Genomic DNA, 13,240 nt, shown 5'->3' with positions numbered 1-13,240 from the left:
AGCACAAAAGAAAGCGAGGAAGGGAAGAAACTCAAAACTAATATTGAGAATGGATTAAAAATATATGAAAAGGACATACAAATGACAAAACAGCGTAAGTTCCTACGTGACAAAGGAGATTACGAACAGGGCAGAGTATACACTTTTGCACATCGTTTCGACAAAATGAGGCAAAAGGTGAAAGCAGTTGTAGCCCCTACAGGATCTACAAATGAATTCAATTTGGAATCTGCAGCTTCCAATTCCGAGTCAGATGTGACTGAGAATGAAGATGAAGAACCTATAGTGCGCCTCAATTCTTTAGAGGAAATGAGGCTACTGTGCCAAGATGGCCGGGCAAATACCCACAACAACAAAAAAACACGTGGAAGCGGGACTGGCCAAAAAGGAAGAGGCAGAGGAGGCAGAAATCCATGAGGAGGGGGCAGAGGGGCAACAAACACAAACAGCAATCTTCCTCCAAGATCACTTCGCTCTGGAAACTAAACCAAGATGATGAGCAAAGCCCACCCCAGCAGCAGATTATTAATCTGTCCAACCATGTTTTGACAATAGAGGAAAACAAACTATTTAAACTAGGACTTAATTTTTGTCCTCTGGCAGGTTTTGATTATGGGCAAACAAGGTTAGATCTGGAAAGCTTTGTTCGCAAGCTGCGACTTAAAAAGTGTTTTGCTTCCAGCACTTATACAAAGAAATCGAAACCACCATTGGGAGGACAAACAGATTTAACCATCTCTGATATGGATACTCTCGCCACATTAGTTACTCTTCAAAGTGAAAGTGAACAGACACCTATCACAAGCTCTGCTAATCTGGACAGATCGGTCATGGAACAACAAGGTATCAGCACTGACTGGCCATCAAAGAGCAAATTGAAATGTAAATCCAGGTTTAATCCTTTGAGTGCACAAAATATACACATTGAAGCCTTTTCCAATGTGGTGATAGATGATCTCAAATTAGAAAGAAGAAAGAATAATACACATATCAAAAGCAATTGGTCCTGGAAACAACGGAATGCCCTGTCAAACATATGCAAGATGGATGGATGTATAGTTAAACCTGCGGATAAAGGGAGTAACATCGTCCTGATGAACAGGGTGGACTACATTAAAGAGGCTTATAGACAGCTCAACAATTCCAGATGCTCTGAAAAACTAGAGAAAAACCCCATCAAACAAATGGAGATAATAGTCTGGGAATTCCTAGTAAAATGGGAGAATGCTGATATTTTGGATGAGGACATGGTGAAATTTTTGTTCACCCAACACTCTGTCACCCCCACGATATACTTCTTGCCTAAAATTCATAAAAACCCTTCTAAACCACCAGGCAGGCCAATTGTTACATTGTGCGGCTCGCTGCTTGAAAACATGTCCAAATTCGTGGATGAGACGCTGAGTCCATTTGTTTTAACTCTGCCCTCGTATATAAAGGACACTACTGATTTCCTTTGCAAAATCGATGATTTGCCGTGGGAACCCACATATCTGCTAGCCACTATGGATGTGATATCCTTATACACATCCATACAACATGAAGATGGCATCAAAGCATGTGAAACTTTTTTGAAAACTCGTTCCCTTAACTACCTCCACCATTCTACAATGATACTAGAAATGATAAGACTCTGCTTAGAAAATAACACCTTTCTTTTCAATGATGAACTATTTCGTCAAATTCAAGGAACCGCAATGGGCACCACCTTTGCACCATCTTATGCAAATCTTTTGATGGGGAAATGGGAGAAAACTGTGGTATGGGCTGAAGGAAATGAGCACTTCACCAATAAAATCATTTTGTGGCTACGCTACATAGACGACTTATTCATTGTATGGAATGGTACAGCTCAAACTTGGAAAGCGTTTGTTGAATTCCTCAATGTCAATGAAATGAATCAGTTCACTGAACAACATAGTGAACAATCTATCGTCTTTTTGGATGTGAAGGTAAAAATTAAGGATCACAAAATTGGGTGTGAATTGCATCGGAAGACAACTGGAGCTAACATTCCATTGCATGCAAACAGCGCACACCCTAAAGGTCTTTTATGGAGCATCCCATACGGAGAGTTCATTCGAATTAGAAGAAACTGCAGTGATGTGAAAGACTATGATACGGCAAGCAAAATTACAGCTCATAATTTCCTTAAACAGCGATATCCCAAACAGATAATTGAAAGATCTTACCTAAAGGTCAGAGATAGGAATCGACAAACCCTTTTGACAACATCACAAACTGACCTTCGGACCTTTACAGACAAAGATACTACCAGACTAATATTGACCTTCGGAAGCCATTCTACCATCATAAGAAATATAATCACCAAATATTGGAAAGTCCTTAAGGTGGATAAAGATCTAGGTAGTATACTAAATGCACGGCCAGATATCACTTTCCGGAAAAGTCAGGCCATCAGAGATCTGGTGGTTCAAAGTTATAAGGCCTCCGAAGATGTATCCCCAGGAACTAATTGGCTCATAGGGGGACAAAAAGGCTTCTCTAAGTGCTGCAAATGCAAAGCATGTAAATATGCGATCAACTGCAGAAGCTTCATCCAATCCTCCAATCCTCCGGACTGAAATACATATAGCCAGTAGAATCACCTGTGAGTCGGAACTGGTAGTATATGTTCTAAAATGTCCATGCTCCAAATGGTATGTTGGCAGCACTAAGTGCAAATTAAAAATACGTATTTTGCAACATATCCGAGCTATTGTTAATAAAGATCACACCTATCCCATGGCCAAATATTTTACAGAGTGCCACAATGGAGATCCAAGCACTCTGAGATTTTTTGGTGTCTATAAAGTCATTTGCGGTCCAAGAGGGGGCGATAATGAAAAACTGTTACGACAAGAGGAGACCAGATATATTATAGACTTTGAGAGCAAAACCCTGATGGGTCACAATGTGGATGAAGAACTGTACACTTTTTTGGGAACTTGAAATGTACTAATTAGCCTTTCCCTTTTTACCAGTTCACAATATTGTTCAAGCAGCATAACTCCAACAGGCTATGAACTATTTGTCTGGACTTTGTGTATTTCTCCCGGCCAGCGCTTCAATGGTTTCCTCCTTTTGAATATTGTATTCATGTTTCAGTTCCCTGACCATGTCCCTATGTCTCCTTTTTGCATTCAGATACCTCTCTTCCCCTTAGGTTTTTTGCGGGTAGACTTTTTTAACTTATATTTTATTTATGTTTTTTCACATGTCGTCCATGAACATAGTTTACAATGAAATATTAAAAAGAGGTGCATTCTTTTGCAATACACAATACCTGCTCATATATGACTGTTAAATAGATTAGATTCAAGGCATATAAGGTCTTCCGAGCATTTATGAATTAAGTGTATGTTGTGCTATGTAGGAGCATTGATTTTAAGTAAAGCACTTGCACTTTAATTGATGGTTACAAGACAATGTCTGGTCATCGAAGTATGCTGCTAAAAGATTGCACTATGCACTAGCACTTTAATACTAAAAAGCTGCTTTGCACTTGTACTTTAATCATAAATTGTCTTTTATGCATATAAACCTACATATTGCCACACCACTACTCTGTATAACAAATTCCTTTGTTATGTAGCTTTTTGTAAAAGAGCCTGAAATACCATACCATACCTGTATATGTCCTATTAACAACGTCACTACGATGCTTATTTAATGTTGAATGCTCGAATCTGACTAGGTGTATTTCACCTTAACAAGTTTTTCCGAATTATTTTTGAAACTAATATAGAATGTATATCTATACAGGGACTATCTGGGAAAAAAATCTAAAAATGTATAATTTGTCAGGCTTTGAGCAACATTGTCTATATATAGTCTTGGTTTTCGAAGTGCATTTTGCGTTGTACAAGATGACCGAATGTTAAAACATCATCTTTGTTAGTTACCTTTTCTATGTTCATGAGGTATGCCATGGGTTAAAAGAGCTCCCACAACAGGGTGGAGCTACTGTGAACAAGCCACAGGAGTGTGGCGAAACGCATCAGGTAGCCTTCTCTCTGCTACTGGGAAGCCGTTTTTCTACTGCATATCATGTTTTGAATTAAAATTTATAACTTTTTAAAAAAAAAAACTTTTGGCAATGCAGTGATTTATTTTTCGGCGTGCATTTGTTGCGGAACATTGATGGATTTCGTTTACCAAAAGGGAGTGCAACTTCAAAAGGAACTCGACCTCGCGGTCTGTGTTTACCTTTCAATTTCATATATATATATATATATATATATATATATATATATATATATATATATATATATATATAAAAATATATATATATAGGGGTTTTGGGGGGTTTGGCGTTGGGTGGGGGGTTGTGGGGGGTTTCCCACATATATGTTACAATTGACCTTCACAATTCGGTCAATTGTGAAAAGGTCAATTGTAATTCGAACAGTTGTAAAACGAACAATTCGTATACAACCGGGACGTTGGGACCTGGGCTTGGAATTTGTTTACAGTCTGGGGCTGGAAAATATTCTCTGCACTTGTAATATTGTTTGGGGTTGTTTTGTTTAGTTGCTGCCACATACAATGTCTACCGGCTTTAGGTTCCATGCTGTGTAACTGCTGTTCTAGGGCTCTGGAAAAACTACTACCTGAACCTTGTCCTCCTATTAATGTGACAAATGCTCTGATCATGCAAGATATGGAGATCAGACAATGTATGGCTATTGATATACATGATTGTGATAATGTTTGACCTAACTGTGTTAGCTTAGGCTAAAAGTAGGGCTTGTGAAACGGCATCCATGTTATATGTTATATTAGTCTAAACTATCATATTTCCTTGCTCACTCTCCCCCTACATTGTACATTAGACCCCATTTCTATGGTACTCCCATTCGCCAGCCTGAATATTCACAACCGGAAATGCTAAGCTCTTCTATACACATAACCTTTGGAAAGAATTCACTAGCTCATTGTTTTCTGCAGGATGAACCTTTGAACAACCTTGTACAGCCAGACACGGCTAAGACAAGAGATAACACATGCCTTCCCCACCACCTCACAGCTCCCACAAACATTCCAGAAGTAATAATAATTAGCAGAAAACTGACATACTGTGTACATTCCAGAGGGGAAGACTTTAAAGAAACTGCCAAGTCGCTGGGGAACAGCGATTCCTAATTAAAGCAAACATAGGATAAGATACCGACAGTGTCTCCTTGTGCTAGGGCCAGTGTGAAACTTGTAACCTTGTGACCAATTAATCTGTACAAACATGATGCAAATTAGACATGTAGGCATTTCGGAGAAAAATGTATACGCTGCAGGCAAATCATAAACTGTCTGGAATTTTACATCCTAAGCACCTAGAAACTGTATATAAGGATCTGTAACCCATGATGAAGTGGCTCAAATTCTCTATGGCTGCGCACAGACATAGTTGAACTTGAGACCACTCTGAAGCAAGAATAAAAACTCTTGTAATATATTATTTTTCGTGACTGGTGTTCTTTGTTTTATTTGCAGTAACTCAGATTTGAGACTTAAAGGGTCAGGTAAGCATTTCACTTAACCCGCTGTGACACTCTAATCCGGCAAATCAAAATGAAACCCACAAGTGGGTGAATGTACATACAAGTTTCCACCAACCTGGTCAGAACGCCGGAACCGGGACAGCAATGGCAGAAATGAAGAGCCTCCCTGAGAGTCCTGAGCCCCCTACCCCTTCGGAAGGAAGGAAAACCTCAACAGGGAGAGGCAGGACCCCCAGGGAAACCCTCAAAGGTGAAAAAACCCTGGACGCGTTGTCGGAGATCCTTGCAGAAAGATGGCTATCCAAGGCACAGAACTCCTGGCTCGATGGCAGTATCACAGGTTCTATTGGGAAAAAATAACAGGTAAATATAGGAGGAAACCGGAATAGAAGAACAGAATTAATACAGGTGAGTATGTTCTTACGGATGGTGTTGGTAGACTCTAGCTGTTGATGAGAGGTGGAGATTTCTCGGAGTGAAAGGTAGGTAAGGACTGGAGTTCTAGTTCCTTCAGGAACTTCTGTAGTAATGAGAGGAAAGAATACTAAACAGGAGCGGAAAAGAACGGATAAAAATCTAACCAGGAATGGAGAAGAAACGGAGGACCGGGGAAGGAACTCACCGAGTCAGGAAGACTTGGGATTCCGCTGTTTTCACTTTGTAATAAATGCTTGGGATAGGATAGCGAACGGGTTCCCGGAAATGCAGGCTGAAAGGTAGTAATAGCTGGAAGGGAGCGCTGGAAGGGAACGCTAGACGGTAGGAGAGAAAAAGGAATAAGTAGTCACAGGCAGGATAGCTTGGATACACGAGAGTAAGGAGCACCTAGAATTCGAACTTACGGAGCGTCATGCAAGTCAGTAGCGACGCGAGAGGGCGAAAGCCTTCGGTTCTCAAATAGTGCCACATGACTTGTCGTAAGAGTCAGCTGGTTGCGTGGATAAATCATGTGACCTATTCTTGACGTGCGCTGGCAGCGCGGAACAACAGTACCGCTAAAACTGATAGCATTGACAGGAATAGACAGCGCTGACGTACAACAAAGCGCGGAACTGCACAGTCTCCACTTATGCAAATGTAAAAAGCAGCGATGACGGAAAGGTGTAACAGTATGCCCTCTCCTCCTGGGGGGGTGATCCGGGCTTCCCGGGGTGTAGACGAAAAAAACGTCGAACCAAAAGGGGAGAGTGAACACCAGAAGCAGGTTCCCACGTTCTTTCAGCCGGAGAATACCCCTTCCAATCAATGAGAAATTGCAGCTGACCCCTGTGGTAGCGGGAATCACAGATACCGGCCACCTCATATTCTGTCCCGGTATCAGTGATTACCGGAGGTGGAATGGTCTTAGTAGAGCGTCAGAAACGATCGGCTACAGTTGGTTTCACTTGAGATAGATGAAAAACAGGATGAATGCGGGACCAGGCAGCTGGGAGAGCCAGTCGAACAGCTGCCGAGCCCACTTTGGATAACAACTTGAAAGGACCATAAAACTTAGGAGATAACTTAGAAGGGACTAAGTGTCTTGGGAAAAACCGAGAGGCCAACCAAACCTTGTCTCCTACTTGTAGTTCTGGAAATTTGCGTCGATGTCGGTCTGCATATCGCTTGGCTCGATCCTGGGCTTCTTGAAGAGCCAAACGAGCCTTCTTTTGGCCAGACTGGATGTTGTCTATCAGACAGTCTACCCCTGGTAGTTTAGAGGAGGAAGGAGTAGCAGTAGGGACAAAAGAGGGGTGAAATCCGTATGAACAGAAGAAGGGGCTAGTCTTAAGAGCTGTGTGCTTGGCATTATTGTAAGCAAACTCTGCTATTCATAACAGTTCAGCCCAATTATCTTGAGCTGCTGAGACATAACAACGTAGGTATCCCTCCAGTGTTTGGTTAAGACGTTCCATCTGCCCGTTGGTCTGGGGATGATATCCCGAACTGAGTGCCCTCTTGATGCCCAAAAAGTGACAGACTCCCTTCCAATATTGTGAAGTGTATTGGGGCCCTCTGTCAGAGACTATGACTTCAGGTAGTCCGTGTCTGGAAAACACTTCCGAAATGAAGATCCTAGCCATTTGGGCTGCCCCTGGCAATTTGACCAAGGGAATGAAGTGTGCCATCTTGGTCAAGTAGTCTATGGTGACCATTATGGTCGTATAACCTGAGGAAGGGGGAAGATCCACTATAAAGTCGGTGGAGATGATTTGCCAAGGTTTCTCTGGTATAGGCATGCGGGTAAGTAAACCAAAAGGAGGAGCTCGTGAAGATTTAGACTGGATACATGTTGCAGAAGAGTTTACATAATCATGAACATCGACCTGAAGAGTTGGCCACCAGAAATATCGTTTTATCAAATCCAGAGTAGTCTGTATTCCCCGGTGCCCTGCCGCTCTAGAGTCATGGCACATCCAAAGGACCTCAGATTGAAGAACGCTGGAAGGAATTGGTACTTGTTCTGCATGGAAATATAATCCTCGATCCCTTGTAAGATGGTGAGTAGAAAGAAGATTTTCACATCTGGATTGATTCTTAATGGTATCCTGCTTTAGTAAATGTAGAAAGTCGGAAACAACTGCCACAAATCTCGCTTGAGGAAACATCTTCTCTCAACAGAATTGAGAAACATGTGGTTTCTTTCGAGATAAGGCATCGGCTCTCAGGTTCTGGCTTCCTGGGAGAAAGGTGAATTCGATCCGATAAGGCAAAAAAAAATACGCCCACCGTGCTTGTCTACTATTGGTGGTTTGAGCCTGTTGTTGTACTTTCAAGTTCTGATAATCTGTTCGGACCACTATGGCATGGGGAGAGCCTAGTAGAAGATGTCTCCATTCTTCAAAGGCCTTCTTAATGGCCAATAACTCTTTTTCAAGTACCGAGTAGTGTAGTTCCGAGGAGTTAAATGTTTTTGACAGATAGGCCACCGGTCTCTCCTCCCCTGAATCTGTTGTTTGTAGAAGGACGGCTCCTAGAGCATGGTGAGAAGCGTCTGTCTCAATGATGAACTGACGAGATTGATCCGGATTGAGTAAAACCCTGGCAGAGATGAATAAACCCTGTAAAGTCTCAAAGGCTTGTTGGGCTGAAGGGTCCCAAGAGAAGGCGATCCCCTTCTTGAGTAGTCGAGTAATAGGTAGGATAGTCTCAGAGTAACAGGGAATGAATTTCCGATAGAAATTTGCGAATCCGAGGAATCGCTGAACCTCCTTTACGGTGGAAGGTGCTGGCCAATCCAGCACGGCAGAAACTTTTCTTGGATCCATGGAGATCCCGTTTGCTGAAAGGACAAATCCTAGGTAGGTTATCAGTGTTTGATGGAACTCACACTTCTCCGCCTTACAATACAAATGATTCGTCTGTAAGCGACTCAGGACTAGGTTGATGTGCTGGATGTGGTCTTCAAGAGTAGCTGAGAATATCAAAATGTCATCGAGGTAAATGACGACACAGTGAAGAAGCAAATCGGCGAAGAGGTGATCCATAAACCGCTGAAACACAGCAGGCGCATTAACTAGACCAAAGGGCATGACTTGGTATTGGAAGTGTCCGAAAGGTGTTCGAAAGGCCGTCTTCCATTCGTCATTAGGAGCGATTCGGATGAGGTGATAGGCCCCCCTAAGGTCCAATTTAGTGTAAAGTGCCACTCCACGGATGGCTTCGAGAATGTCTTTAATCAATGGCATCGGATACTTGTCAGGAATAGTGATCTTATTAAGTCCTCTGTAATCGATGCACGGTCTCAATTCTTCTGTATCTTTCTTTGGAATAAATAATAAGGAAGCTCCAGCAGGAGACTTCGGTAACGAGACCGTTCTGGAGATTAGCATGGAGGTATTCTCGAAGGGCACTCTTCTCATGTTGGGACAACACATACATGCATCCAAACAGAACCGGTTGATCTGGAAGCAGGTCTATATGACAATCATCTCTTCGATGAGGAGGAAGTGTTGGAAACTGGGGAGTAGAGAAAACCCTGAGAAAGTGCTGATGACATTCGGGAATCAGACCCAAGTGACCGATGGAAGGCAACTCGGTGGTAGGAGGAGGCTCTGATGGAATATAGATGCCTACAGAATTGTGTGAAAGACAATGAGCGACACAGTACTCCGAACCCAGAAAAAGTGTTCCTGCCTTCCAGTTTATGTAGGGGTTGTGTAATCGCAGCCAAGGCAGACCAAGAATTATGGGGAAGTGTGCCGCTCTGATTAAATCAAACACCAATGTCTCTTTATGAGAGGCGATCAAACAAGTTAGCTGCTTGGTTTGTTCTCGTATAGGTCCCGAGCTTAATGGACTTCCATCTACCCCTAGGATGGGTGTAGTAAAGGACTTAGGAGTTCTCTCTATCCCATTCTTGGCTGCCCATTTATCGTCAATGAAGTTTCCAGTGGCTCCGCAGTCGAGCAGAGCCGGTATACCCATCAAGTTCCGGTCAGGCAACAAGATGGTTAATGAAAGTACAATCATGGATGGGTTATGAGCCAACGGTTCAGGAGTGGACTCATCTTCGGTCGGGGAACCCTGAAGCTGGACTCCTACCGTGGTTCCCCTTACGGTAGGGGCTTGGCGTTTCCCGACGGCAAAGGTCTGGATCTGCGAGGAGGAACAACTGGACAATCTCGCAACAAATGGGAAGAAGACCCACAATACATACACAAATTTAAGGCTTTCCTTCGTTCTCTCTCTATTGCTGAAATAGGACCCCTAACTGATCCTATCTGCATGGGTTCCTCAGAAGGAATGGTCTTATGTGGAAGGGTCAAGAGATCTGGGTTAAGACGAGGGCCTTTCCCCTTCTTCCTTTCTATTGAACGCTCTTGGAGACGGTAGTCTATTTGCATAGTCAAGGATATCATCTCAGCCAGGTTTGCAGGCCGTGGAATCTTGGACACCTCATCCTTCAAATCCTCAGCAAGTCCTCGTCGAAAGAGGGTGAGTAGTCCGTCATCAGGCCAACCGGTTTCGGAAGATAACTGTTTGAATTGGGTAATGTAGGACATAAGGTCCTTATGACCTTGCCTTAGATCTAAAAGCCTTTCCTGCGTGGCTACCGAAATCTCTTGCCGACCAAACATGGACCTGAGACTGTTGGAGAATGCTGGGTAGGAATCCAATATAGCGTTTCCGGAAGTGACTAACAGAGTAGCCCAAGCAAGGGCGGGGCCCGTTAGGTGTGAAATAAGAAAGCCCACTTTGTCCTTATCGGTGGGGAAGAATCGAGATTGAAACGTAAACTGGATGGTGCAACTATCAAGAAATTATTTTAACCTATGAGGGTCACCATCATATTTGCCCGTGGAGAGGGTAACGGGCGGGGTTTCAGAAAAGGCCCGGGCAAACTGTTGCTTCAACTGTGCATTGTCCTGTTTAAGACTCTGCATTTCAAGAGACATGGACTGCATAGCAGCCATCAATTGCTGCATTTGTTGTTCCATCCCAGCCCTACCGCTCCGACCAGGTTAATGAGCAGTGGTGTCGCTAACTGTGACACTCTAATCCGGCAAATCAAAATGAAACCCACAAGCGGGTGAATGTACATACAAGTTTCCACCAACCTGGTCAGAACGCCGGAACCGGGACAGCAACGGCGGAAATGAAGAGTCTCCCTGAGAGTCCTGAGCCCCCTACCCCTTCGGAAGGAAAGAAAACCTCAACAGGGTAGATAAGTAGTCACAGGCAGGATAGCTTGGATACACGAGAGTAAGGAGCACCTAGAATTCGAACTTACGGAGCGTCATGCAAGTCAGTAGCGACGCGAGAGGGCGAAAGCCTTCGGTTCTGAAATAGTGCCACATGACTTGTCGTAAGAGTCAGCTGGTTGCGTGGATAAATCATGTGACCTATTCTTGACGTGCGCTGGCAGCGCGGAACAACAGTACCGCTAAAACTGATAGCATTGACAGGAATAGACAGCGCTGCCGTACAACAAAGCGCGGAACTGCTTAGTCTCCACTTATGCAAATGTAAAAAGCAGCGATGACGGAAAGGTGTAACACCCGCACGTTCAGGGAGAGGAAGTGCTTCTTGTTGTGTAATGCCTCTTCCGATGCCTTGGGGGCAACTAATGCCACAAGGGTGCAGTCCAGTGCCGCAAGTACATTGGGCATGTGGGCTGCTTCAAATAACCATGCCTTTTATGTTATTGATCTGGGCCAGGGTGTTGAGCATGAAGATGTGCCGGGATGCATGGCATAGGTGTGCCTCCAGAACCTGCCCAAGCAAAATTGAGATGGTGGACTGGGACATTCCATGCAGCATGCCCACAGTATGCTGGAAGGTGCAATTGGCAAGGAAATGTAGCACAGACACTAGCTTCAGCAGAGGGGTGAAGGAAGTCCTGATATTGATCGCTGTATGTTGTCATGGATCATGGACAGTACCTCAGCTATTGTCTCCCAGTTTAGCTTGTACAGTTTAATTAGCTTGCATCAGTCAATGTCCAGGATGAGGGCATGACCCGAGGAATGTATGTATGCATGTAACTGCACTTTGTTTTTGGAGGAATTGCCGCCCATTTTTGACGGTATTTCAACTTGTAATATAGTGGAAATATACGATTTTGGATCTTGAAGGTAATTCCGACTACGGAATTAGCACTAATGTTAATTCCGCCCGATGTTGCCAGTAATTCCACCAGCTGTAATTCCACTGGGGTTAATTCCGCCAGTGGAATTAGCGCCAACTCCTAATTCAGTTATTTGGTAAAGGTGGTGGTAATTCTGTTACTGCCACTTTTACTGTATACCGCCAAACTCGTAATGAGGCCGTAACTCTCAGCAGACTGCTTAAAAAAAAACACTCTCAGAAAAAGTTACTGCTTGATAAAGCTAGCACAAAGATATCTTAGACAGGTATGTTTGGGGAAAGATGCAGGGAGTTTGTGGGAATGGCTATAGGGAATAGCATGGTCATAAGTAGTTTGGGTGGGTAAAACACCAAACAACACCTACTGCAAGCTGCGTGCCCCTTCTCACATATGCCATTTGCTTACCTGTACTCCAGTTCAACAGTTTCTGTTTATAAGGGGTGCTCACCAAAAATGAAAAAAAACAGTTTGGTGATTTGCAGGCAGCTTCTGCTTTTTTAAAATTTTATTTATTTAACTCTTTAATTCATGATACTGGTACATTATCAGGATTGCAGGTACAAAGGTAAGTACATTAGCTAAGAGAAATTCAAGACATCCACCGGCACCCCCTCATCCAGGCAGCTCACCTCCAACTGACATAAACAGAACAATCAAAGGAAAAGACTCACTCAGCATTCTGCATCCAACATTCCAGAGGCATCCACAGGGATCCCATAGCTCACAGCACAGACACAAGGGGAGATGTAGGTTACAAAATATCTTGCTCCCTTAAGCCAAAAAGAACAGAGTTCAAGCAAAACAAAATGTCAATACCAACTCCAAAATCCTTAACACTGTAAACTCAATTCCGACCAACAAACAGGAAAAAACTCTGACTCCACCAAAACCCCTCAATGTCTTGCATACGAAAACAAAGGAAGAGCAACACTCACCCCAAACCGAACACTGAACTAAACAGGGACCACCCCAGACACTCTGAACTTTTTGTGTGGGTTGTTTTACCCAGATACATTGGCGGTGAACACTTTTATCTTTGTAGGAGGTTTGGGAAGCCTAGCGTGCTCTGGTGTGCCAATAGAGTGACAGTAGTTAAGGTTGTTTTTATGGCCAAACGGATGATGTTTTCTTTAGCCTTGCCATCTGTGCACCACACTGGGGTTTGGCAGTG

This window comes from Ambystoma mexicanum, chromosome 1q (assembly GCF_040938575.1).
Source record: "Ambystoma mexicanum isolate Mex_15411 chromosome 1q, UKY_AmexF1_1, whole genome shotgun sequence".
In the NCBI taxonomy this organism is placed as follows: Eukaryota; Metazoa; Chordata; class Amphibia; order Caudata; family Ambystomatidae; genus Ambystoma; species Ambystoma mexicanum.
Note: the sequence above shows the minus strand (reverse complement) of the source record.